The sequence below is a fragment of the Eriocheir sinensis genome, unplaced genomic scaffold (genome assembly GCF_024679095.1).
Source record: "Eriocheir sinensis breed Jianghai 21 unplaced genomic scaffold, ASM2467909v1 Scaffold13, whole genome shotgun sequence".
NCBI classification, from domain to species: domain Eukaryota; kingdom Metazoa; phylum Arthropoda; class Malacostraca; order Decapoda; family Varunidae; genus Eriocheir; species Eriocheir sinensis.
Genome location: NW_026110628.1, coordinates 1417860 through 1429780, shown reverse-complemented (window position 1 = coordinate 1429780; position 11921 = coordinate 1417860). Strand labels below are relative to the sequence as shown.

At 51.7% G+C, this 11921-nt stretch overlaps 1 long non-coding RNA gene across 1 annotated transcript; it reads right to left on the bottom strand.

The window, feature by feature from the left end:
- Positions 1–270: 270 nt before the first annotated feature.
- On the bottom strand, positions 271–6615 carry LOC126989798 (uncharacterized). The gene is made up of 3 exons (XR_007743713.1): positions 6129–6615; positions 4706–4846; positions 271–609 (listed from the first exon to the last, which is right to left on the bottom strand). It is a non-coding gene; the product is annotated as an uncharacterized LOC126989798 (long non-coding RNA).
- Positions 6616–11921: the final 5306 nt, after the last annotated feature.

Here is an 11921-nt window from a genome sequence, read left to right as displayed (position 1 = left end):
GTCGATCTGTTTGACAACTATGTTGATAACCTCTACCATCTTATTTGTCTGCTCTAGCAGTTCCTCAATGTTAGTATGCAATTGCGCAAGTTTTCTACAATTGGCGTTGATCACCCTGCGATTTCTAGCAGCAAAGGAAAGTACATGAGCGTAGTGGTCCCGCAAATCGCGAACGTCCTCGTCGGTAGCCGTACCGAAAAGGAACTTTGAGGCGGACCCCACGATGTTGAGCAACCCCTCTTTACCCGAGTGAACTGAGTGAAAACTATAATCCATGTTTACCTCATCAACTTTTCCCCGTAAGAACAGAATCCTATCCTCCAGTAGTTGAAAAAGAGTCAGAGAGTTGGTACTAGAAGGTGCCTTTGATTCCCTAGTCTTGGTAGCCCGGATGGCGTCTGCCATGCCGAGTAGTTTTTCTGAGACTATCCTGATTGTGTCCGGGGTGTTGGTCAAGGAAGTATATGGATATTTTACGAGGAGCACATCTTTTATGAGGAAGACCTCTCCTATGTGTGCCGTGAGGGCACCAGGCTTCAGGTGGATGGGTGTTGTTGCAAGCAGGGAGCCGAGGGACAACAAGATGGTCAGAAAACGCAACATCATGATCTGAAAGTGGTGGGAATGAAGTATTTAAACCCGTGGTCTCAAGTTATAGCTATGGGTGTTGGGATTATCTTGTTGAACATGTGACTCTGAGGGGGAAGTACCAATATCAAGGTCCAAAGGTGAGGGAATTACTTTCAGACGATCACTGTGAACTTCTAGACTGACTCCACTATTCGACTCGAGAACCTCGAACCGATTTCCCCTGACATTCCGAACAACTCGGTAAGGACCCAAATTTAGCCCCAGTTTCGAACTCCTTTCCGCTTGCTTAATCATGACTGTGTCACCCTCTTTGAAATTCACCGGGACGGCCTGTTTGTGTTGTTTTGACATCATTTCAACCTTCGTAGCTTTTAACGTACACCTAACTTCTGAGTGTATCTTGGAAAACATATGCATCTGCTGTTGTGCGTACCTATCAATGTTGTAGAGAGGTTGCTGTGGGGTTGTTAGGAAGTCGTACGGAAGACGTTTCTCCACCCCATACAAGATGTAGTAGGAGACTTCCCCGTAGAGTCGTTTACCGACGTATTTATGGAAGCGGCTATATGCGATAGCCAATCCTCCCAATTATCGTGGAGATCGTTCACGATAGGCCTGAGGACCTGTAAGATTTTCCTATTAGCCCTCTCCGCCAACCCATTAGCAGCTGGGTGGTAAGCTGTGATGAAGGATTGCGTGATGTTAAACTGAGCGCATATTTCGCTCAATACTGAGTTCCTAAACTCGGTGCCATTGTCACTCAGAAGAATTCGAGGAGACGAATGTGGACACAACACGTGAGTCACGAGGGCATGGGCCACGCGTGTGGCTGTCTTGTCCTTGAGAGGCGCTAGAACTAGAAACCTAGAGAACTGGTCGACGCACACCAATAAGTAGCGCGAGCCATGTTGGCTCTGGGGGAGCTGTAGTAAGTCTATATTAACAACATCCCATGGCGCCTCTGGTACTGGGTATTGCAACATAGGTGCTGGCCCTTTGACGGACCCCTTGTGCTTAGCACAAACGACGCAATGTGCGACATGTTTTTCTACATCAACCCGTAATGTGGGCCAGTAGAATTTTCGTCTGGTGACAGATAGCGTTTTGTCTCTTCCTGGGTGACCCGCAATGGGTGTGTTATGGACCAGCTTAAGCGTCACGGGGACGTATATATCTGGGATGACCAGTTGGTCTATAGGTACCGGTTTGGTTGGCCATGACCTACAAAGGAGGCTGTCCTCTGATAGGAAGAATTGTGAAAAGGGAACTGGCAATTCAGGAAGGTTTGATGCGTCTCCCGACTCGAGGGCGTAAATTAACCTCTTCCACACAGGGTGGTCACGCTGAGCAGTGTGTAGCTCAGGTGAAGTGAAGTTGTGGATGACCTCTGGGGTGGTAATCGCGCCTATCGGAGCATTCCGAGATAAGGCATCTGCGACCACATTTGTTTTCCCGGTGATGTATTTTATCTCCGGATTGTATGCTTGGATCGTTAAGAACCATCTTGCCAGATGACCGTGTAGGTTTTTTCCCTTGAAAAGATCAGTTATGGCCGCGTGGTCCGTAAACACCACAATTTTGTACCCCATCACAATGTCACGAAAATGCTTCAGAGCCCACACAATGGCAAGAGCCTCTAGGTGGGTAACAGAATAGTTCTTTTCCGGAGCTGTAAGTACTCGACTGGCGAACGCTATCACATGCTTTTGCCGGACATATCTGTTTGCATCAGCGCGGCTCCTACTCCACTAGCCGAAGCGTCGGTACAAAGCTGAAAGGGGTCCTTGAAATCCGGAAAGACAAGGACCGGAGCCCGTGTAAGCGCTTTCTTTAAATCCTCAAAACTCGTTTGTTGAGCTGGGAGCCACTGAAATGGTACGTCTTTCTTTAAAAGATGGGTTAGGGGACTCGCGCGAGCTGCGAAGTCCTTAATGAAAGGCCTGTAATAACCTGCGACACCCAAGAAAGACCGTACCTTGTCCGCAGACGTAGGCTGAGGGAACTCGGCAATAGCCTTTATTTTGTCGTCCACTGTATGGATGCCGAATTCGTCCACGACATGCCCCAAGAACTTGATCCGAGGCTTTAAAAACTCACATTTGGTGATTTTGAGCTTTAATCCGACCTCTTGAAGTCTGTGTAGGACTGCTTTTAGTGTTTCCATGTGTGCATGCACGTCTTTACTTGCTATGATGATGTCGTCTAAATACACATAGACAGAGTTGCCCAGCAAGTCACCGAAAATACTGTTCGTTGTCCTTTGGAAGGTCAAGGGAGCTCCTTTGAGCCCGAACGGCATCCTCGTCCACTCATAGTGGCCATGAGGCGTGCTGAAAGCCGTTATTTCACGTGACTCGGGGGCCATGGGCAGTTGCCAGTAGCCACTGACCAGATCAAGACTCGTAAAGACTGTATTTCCTCTACCGAGACACATCAGAAGATCTCTAAGAACGGGAAGCGGAAAATGATCATCCACGGTCGCGGTGTTCACACGCCGGAAATCAATCACAGGACGATAAGAGCCGTCTTTCTTTGGAACCAGGAACAAGGGCGAATTCCACGGGGAATTCGATTCTTTGATGACACCTTGTTCTAACATTTCAGAGATAAGTTGTTGCACCACCTCCCTCTGACTGTGGGGGAGCTTGTACGCATTGATATATACAGGATTTGTATTGGGTTTTAACTTAATGTGGTGTTCAGCACACTGCGTAACTCCAAGCGGCTCGCCTGGTAGAGCAAGCGCCCCCCGATAATGTTCCAGAAGCTGGACTAAGGTTGGCTTAATTTCGGAATAGTGTGCAACTTTTAGGAACGCCTCTAAATTAGCTGTGGCTTGTTCGGGAGAAGCCTGACACGCCGAGGTTATGCCTGAGACTTGGGCTGAAGGGTATTCAGCAGGTTCCGGGGCGACATTTCTCCCATACACTAGACACTGGCATAATCGAACACCGTGTTTTAAGGATACAGGGGATCCAGACGTGTTTATTACCAATGCCTCTGCAAAACCTCCCTCCTTGACTGTTGCAAGAGTTACCTCCACCTTCACGCGGTGTACGTCAGGAACTCCGTCGATACACATCACTGCCCGCCGGAGGGGCGTTAGGCAAACGGATTTTAACAAGTTTTGCAGCACGATCCGGAACTATATGAGGACCTTCTACGACTGCCGTTACTGTCCGCCACAAGTCTGCAATGGTTTCGTGTGGTTTGACAGTAAGAGGGGACACTTGGGCGGTGGCAGCCCCTGAGTCTGTGGTGGGTTGGTCATTTTCCACCTCTGAGGGTGAGATTACAGTTGACAGAGGCGATGGATTGACCATCCCCTGTATGCGTCGGCCTTGATACACGATCGCGTTGCTTACAGGGTTTATGGCGATGTGCAGGTCTTTCATGGCGTTCAATCCTAAGATCCCATCCACAGGTAAAGCAAACCTGCTAGAGACATAAAAGAAATCTCGAAAGGGACATACTTTTTCATGTAAGCTGACTGCTAGTGGTACTCGCCCAAGGATTCCCAAAGTGGTGCCCGTCACGCCTATCACATTCAGGTCGTTCTCGTGGAGCGGCCAATTTTCCCCACTCGCTTGTCGTGTCAGTGACCTGTAAGCGGAGTCGGATATGACATTGACTGTGGCACCTGTGTCAACCGCTAAGGTGAGTGAAGTGTTGCCCACCTTGCAAGGGAGGGCAATTATGCTTGTCCGTCCCAAGGCGGCAATGACGGAGTCAAGTTGCTCCCAATTAGTATTTTCCTTAAGGGACACTTGGATGTACGCCTCGGGGCTGTCACGAAGTCATGTCTTTTTATTCTGAGAAGAGGAGTGTGGTTTACTGTCCGCTGAGGACTTGTACTTCTGTTTCTCCTTGGCCTTTTGTATTGCAGAACAACTGTCTGAATCATGAAAACAATTCCCGTGGATATGGCAAAAGGCAGCCTTCCGCTGATGGTTTGGCCTAGGGTTCCTGTGTGATGAATGATGCCCGCCCCTGTAACCTCCTGACCTCCTATCTGAGCCCCGTCTCGAATGTGTTGATTCCCTACGTTTCGCGAAACAAGAATGTTCAGAATGTCCTGATTGTTTGCAAAAACTACAGGTGAGAGATGCCTTACTTTGTGCTTGCAATGCTGCTGCCGTTGCGAGGGGTTGATGGTGAGGGTGTTCCTGAACCTTGACCTCTAACTCTGAGACGAAGTCAACCAACTTCCCGCTCGGTTGGAAGGCCAAAGGGAGGGCAGAACGGCGGTTCTTCTCTGAAATATGAAATAAGTAAAAAAACAACTCGAAAGCTGTCTTCACCTGGTGCTTTTGCATACAGCCCCCTGGAAGCCAGAGCGCGTCTTCCAAGCTCTTGACACAGTCAACCGCCAGCTGAGTTGCCTCAATCATGGCGTCCCAAATCGGCTTTGTTGAGGAATTTTTTTGGAGGGACTCATCTGTGTGTGCCATCTGTCTAACGATGCTTGGTTTACTCCCGCCCCCGAAGATTTTAATGAAATTCCCTTTAAAAACCTCATAGTTTACACCAATGTCCCCCGAAGCGAACGCTGAGGACTGCATCAAATTCAGTGCCCGAGAGCCTGGAAGTAACCGTGACCGAATGAAAGCGATTTTATCATGATCTTCCGTAATGGAGGAATTTACGATGGCAGATTCACACAAATCTAAAAACTGTCGCGCCGAAAAATCGGTCTCGCCTCCCGAGAATTGTCGAATACTGGCGTGAGTTGGAATGACCCGAATCGGGGGCGGGGGGAAGTGGTGTGGGGCCCCAGGAGGAGGAGGGGGAGGTGGATCGACAGGCATTGAGTTCGGCCGAGTGGGGGTTAAGTATTCAGACGAGTCTGAAGGTGAAGGGGCGCTATCCCTTGGGAGGGAAGAGTACGTAGCCCCCGACCGCAAATTCACCACATTTAAATCACCGGTGTCTGCACCTTGCTCCAATTCCTCCTCACTTGAAGGACGAGCCAACTGTTTAAAGGTGTCGCCGAGTTTAGCGAGAGTGTCTTTGTTCATACTATGGTGTAAACCATTCACAAAAGAGCATATGTTGATAGCTGTAAATATGAACCAATAAACGGAACGTGTAGGAATGAATAGTTTGCATTGAAAACCCTAAAAAGGCAAGAAAGAATGGCTAGCAAGGTGCCTGTATAGACGTAATAGAAGTTAAGGTTATAATGGAATGCCCTAATGATATGGGTATAATGAAAGAATAACTAGATAAACAAAGTGGTATGTTAAGTGAGTATACCATTGAAGCTCACGTTTTCTCTCGAGCGGTGAAAAGAAAACGGAGGCAGGGCACACTGATGAAGATGAACTTTGATAAGGGAACACACACTATACTCAATAGACTCGCTAGCAAACTATAAGAAAGAATCAATATCGTAAGGGAATGAACGTTACTCTCACAATTATGACTGAATAACAGTGTTAGGAACACAGAAAAAAAAAAATCGTGCCTCTGCACGGATAATAATGAAAATGAGCAGAGTCGGCAAATTGGGACAAGAATGGAATATCCACAAATACCAAGATTAATCAGCTGATGTAGTGGAGAGGGCGACGGCTTGTGATGCCCTGGGGGACGTGCAGTCGTTGTAGGCGCGTCAGGAAACCTCGGCCGCGGCCACAGCGGCGATGAGAGGTGAGGGATGGGCTGACATCGGAGGACTCGCAATGGCGGTTGAAAAACTGCTGACCCAGCAAGTTGAGCGGCCGCGGCTGGGAGCCGGTACACTGCCGCCAGACGTATGATGGCCGCGTCGTCCTTGTTATAGTAAGAGATGGGCGGCTGTGGCAGAGAAGACGACTTGGGTGTGTAACCTCTTGAGAAGACGCCTTGCAAGAAACGGTAGTGGGAACAGCTTGCAGTCACCGGGAGATGGCCGCGGGTACCCTTGCTGACTGTTTGCCGGAAGAGGTTTGGGCCGATGCTCCCGGCAGCGGCGGTGGTGCCGCCAGCTGTGGAGCGAGGGGCATGCGGGGTGTCCCAAGGTCAGCGGTGCGTGCCTCCTCGTTGCAGGTGTGAATACTTCTGCCGTTTCGTGGAGTGGCTTGCAGGGTACGTAGCAGTGCTGGCTTGAAGCGGGGGAGCGGCTTGTAGATTGTGGCCCTCGCTATCGGCTGCGTAGGCCTGTGGGTGTGCTCGGGGCTTGTAGGCTTGACGCCTGTAGAGTTGCTTGAAGCTGGTGTGCTCGAGGCTTGTAGGCTGGACGCCTGCAGAGTTGCTTGTAGCTGGTGTGCTCGAGGCTTGTAGGCAGGACGCCCGTAGAGTTGCTTATAGCTGGTGTGCTCGAGGCTTGTAGCTGGCGCCTTGTGAGTTGCACGTAGGTGGCGACTTGTGAGATGCTTGTAGCTGGCGCCTTGTGAGTTGCACGTAGGTGGCGACTTGTGAGATGCTTGTAGCTGGCGCCTTGTGAGTTGCACGTAGCGGGCGCCTTGTGAGATGCCGCGGACGGCTGGTGCGTTGCCGCGGACGGCAGGTGCGTTGCCGCGGACGGCAGGTGCGTTGACTCCTTCTTCCCTTGTACGCCTGTCCCCGGAGTTTGGTGATGAGTTCTCGTGGCTTGGAGGAGAACGAGGTAGCGAAGGCACAGGCGCGGGGTGACCGCTGCCAACCAAATGTAACGGGCTTGTCGGGGGGCGTTTAAAGGGTGTTGATTAAGACTTCAGCTTCCTTAAGGCGAATTATATTCGTAGCCTTTATGTACAAGAAGCGACGGAGCGAGAGCGACTGTCGTTGTGTGTCAGTCGGACTCTCGTGAAGGAGTCGCGAGTTACAGGTTGGAAAATAATTGTTACAATTGGTCACGTATGTCAAGGTGACCTCCACGCACCATCGGAGTGCTAAGTATACAAAACTGAGACGGTAAACACTGACGGACGACATTCCTATAAGGAGGCGTGATCTATCTGTCGTGGGGTTTTTCCATTGACAATTGTATGCCTAATTCGTGGTGATATTAAATAATAATAATACATTGATATCCTACTATAACACTGTCAGCGACACAGACAGGTTCCAAGGAACGTGCTGGTACTGCGAGAAGGTTGGGCACAAGGAGAACGAATGCTATAAGAGGAAGAAGGAATATGAAGGTGGCGCTAAGAAGAAGCCCAGGGAAGGACCCAAGTGCTGGACCTGTGGAGAAAAGGGGCACTGGAAGAATGAGTGTCGGAAAAATGTGCCCCCAACGAGGGACCACCACTCGGGAAACTAAGAAGGACTGGTTCACGGGGGCAACGACCAGTCTGTCCTGTACATGCCCCGAAGATATCAGTGTGCAGGAGAACCACCATGACAAGCTGCCAAGTGGAGGGCAAGGTTGACGGAGTGTTGTGGCCTGTGGTCGTCGACACAGGCTCGGAACGCACACTGGTGCGGCCTGACGTGGTGAGTCATCGTCGGCTTCCTAAGACGCCGCATCGACTGTGCGGAGTCACAGGACACTACGCAGAGCTCAGAGGCCCAGTGGACGTGAAGTTTGAGCTCGGAGGAAAGGAAGAGCTCATCTCTGTGTACGTGGCCGACATGGATGACCCCTGCATCCTAGGTATGGATTATCTTGTCTCCCACAGGTGCGAGCTGGACTTCCGCGCTAAGCAGCTGACTGTAGGAGGAAGGAGGGTGCCACTGACGACTGTGAACAAGGAAGACCTGCCAGTGACGGTCAAGCCCACCACCATTATTCCTCCGAGGTCGGAGATGCTGTTACCCTGTCAAATTACGGGTGCCCCCCCGGCTAGCCTGTGTGTGGTAGAGAGTGGAAGTCGATGCCCGGTAGAAAACGGGGTGATTGTAGGCAGTACTTTGGTAGACCCTGATGCAGCGGAAGTGCCTGTCGTCGTGGCCAATGTCTCCTTCAGCCCAAAGAAAATAAAACAAGGGACCATGGTGGGGTTGTGCCAAGAGATCGACCAGAAACCAAGAACCTGTGTCTGCAGGAGAACCCTGACGAAGCCCCAGGAGGAGCTGCCTGACTACCTGCGCGACCTGTTTGACAGGAGCTCCAAGTGTCTAGAGGAACCCCAAGTGGAACAGCTCAGGGAGCTTCTCGTGAGGAATGCAGATGTGTTTTCCACAGGAGACCTGGACTTGGGGTGTACGGACCTGGTAGAGCACCACATCGACACAGGTAGCCACCGCCCAGTGAAGCAAGCTCCTCGAAGGATGGCACCAGTCCTTCGCAAGGAGATGGATGAGGTGATGGATGATCTCCGGCAACAGGGGTTAATCGAGCGGTCCAGCAGCCCGTGGGCGTCCGCTGTAGTGCTCGTCAGGAAAAAGGACGGTTCCCTCAGGTGCTGTGTGGACTACCGAGCCCTCAACGATCTCACCATCAAGGATTCATACCCACTCCCACGGATCGACGACACGCTCGACGCCTTGTTGGGCTCCAAGTGGTTTTCAACACTGGATATGAAGTCTGGGTATCACCAAGTCAAAATGGCGGAGCAGGACAAAGAGAAAACAGCCTTCTCCTACGGTCAAGGCCTGTGGCAGTTTAAGGTCATGCCCTTTGGCCTGTGCAACGCGCCGGCCACGTTCGAGCGGCTGATGGAGGGTGCTGGAGGACTTCACTGGAAGACGGCACTCATCTACCTCGACGACGTGATTGTCTTTGGCCAGACCTTCGAGCAGGAGATGGAAAGGCTATCAGAGGTTTTCGCCCGGTTTAGAGCTGCACACCTTAAGCTCAGCCCGAAGAAATGCTGTCTGTTCCAAAAGGAGGTCCAATACTTGGGACACATCGTGGGCGAGGCTGGAGTACGCACTGATCCTGAGAAGGTGGCTGCAGTAAGGGACTGGCCGACACCCACCAACGTGAAGGAGCTGCGGAGCTTCCTCGGGTTGTGCTCATACTACCGCAGGTTTGTGAAAGGCTTCGCTACGATTGCTGCACCACTGCACCTCCTGACGAAGAAGGGGCGCAAATTTGAGTGGACAGCGGAAACTCAGGTTGCCTTTGAGAAGCTCAAGGAGGCCCTCATCAGCTCGCCCGTACTCACCTACCCAGACCCCTCTAAGCCTTTTATACTGGATTGTGATGTCAGTGATGAGGGGATTGGTGGAGTGCTGTCCCAGGCATGTGCCGACATGGAACGGGTTGTGGCCTACTTCAGCAAGAAGCTCACCCCAGCCGAGAAAAACTATTGCGTGACCCGGAAAGAACTCCTGGCAGTAGCCAAGAGCCTTGACTTTTTCCATGCTTACCTGTACGGTGCAACTTTCGCCATCCGCACGGATCACGCTGCATTGCGGTGGTTGAAGTCACTGAAAAACCCTGAGGGCCAGCCTGCTCACTGGATAGGTAAACTAGAGCAACATCACTACACTATTGTGCATCGATCTGGGCTAACACACGGTAACGCGGACAGCTTGAGCCGGCGCCCCTGCCAACCTGGGTGTCAACATTGCCTCCAGAGGGAAAGCGTCCAGAATATGTGCCGCCGCACTACAGTGGAACAGACAGCGGAGGTGCCATGGGAAGACTTTGGGAAAACTGCAGCGGGAGGACCGAGATTTGAGACCAATTATGGAGTGGCTGAGTCAATCGTCAACGCAACCTGGGTGGGAAGTAATCTCGAGAGAAAGCCCTACCACCAAGAATTACTGGACTCAGTGGGACACTCTTCGGATGGACAACGGGGTGTTGCAGCGACGCTGGGTCTCTCATGATGGTCTTGACCACTACTGGTCCACGGTGCTACCTGTGAAGTCCCGGGAAGGCGTCTTGAAAGAAATGCACGACAGCATCACCAGCGGACACCTTGGGGTAAAGAAGACACTGAGTCGCCTGCGCCAAAGGTTCTATTGGGTTGGCATGAGGAAGGACGTGGAAGAATGGTGTCACGCGTGTGAGGTGTGCTGTGCAAAGAAGGGCCCCAAGAAGCGTCACCGTGCCCCATTGCAACTATACCAGGTTGGAGCCCCCTTGGAACGGGTGGCAGTGGATATAGCAGGACCCTTGCCTCTGACGACGAACGGAAATAGGTACATCTGCATCACAATGGACTACTTCACCAAGTGGCCGGAAGCCTACGCCATCCCTGACCAGGAAGCCACTACCATCGCCAAGGTTTTGGTGGAGGAGTTCTTCTGTCGCTTCGGTGTGCCTAACGAGCTCCATTCCGACCAGGGAGGGAATTTTGAGTCAACAGTCCTTGCTGAGTGCTGCAAGCTCCTGGGTATCAAGAAGACCCGGACCACCCCTCTGCACCCACAGTCAGATGGAATGGTGGAGAGGTTTAATTGGACGTTGGGCCAGGAGTTGGCCAAGCAGTGCAACAATGATCAATCTTCATGGGATCAGAAGCTGCCTGCGCTTCTCATGGCCTACAGGTCTGTCGCCCACGAGACTACGGGGTATTCACCGGCAAAGCTGATGTTTGGACGTGAGCTGCGATTGCCGGTGGACCTACTGACAGGAAGGCCTCCTGGGGAAAGCCTTCCAAGGGACGCCTCCAGTTTTGCCCGTCAACTAGAGGAACGGCTGGAAGAGGTGCACCATCAAGTCCAAGGTGCCTTGAAGTTCTCCGGGGAGGCCATGAAGCGCGGTTACAATATGAGGGCAAGCCACGTTGACTTCAAGGAAGGAGACCGAGTGTGGCTTTACAACCCGCAGAGGAAGAAAGGACAGTCTCCGAAGGCCCTTACACTGTGCTAGAACGCCTCTCCGACGTGACTTACCGAATCCGGAGAACGGAAAAGACCAAGCCGAAAGTTGTCCACGTCAACCGCCTATGGAGGTACCACGGTCCGGGAAACTACACCTGGAACAACTACAGATACCCAGCAGCCGACGAAAACGCAAGGGACGTCCAGGACCGAGAGGAGGTCGACGACGACATAAGCCTTCTGGACCTTTCAGCCGAGGGAGATAACCTCCCGGCTTCGGCAGATGTTCCAGGGACACCCCAAGAAGCGGACGACGACGGGGCGCACCAGGAGACAGACGTGCAGAAGGCACCGAGCAGAAGACAGAGACAACGCAGGCGTCCACAGCGATACGACGATTATTATGTTTTTGATTAATTCTCTTACGTTTGTTTATAGCTAAGTGTGTGATCGGGACGATCACAATTAAGAGGGGGGGATAGTGTTGTGCTGGAAGCTTCCCCCGGCGACCATAGGCCTCTAGAAGGCTCCCGGAGAAACGAGCAAGGGGGCGGGGAGCATGGCGAGCCGTCCGCGCCCGCATGACCAGGCGCCAGGCAGGAAGTGTTGCCAACTCGCATATATTTTTGCTACATGTTCTTGTATGATCTAAAATATACTGTAACATTCTAGACTGTACTGTTCTGGATATATATAGGAGAAGA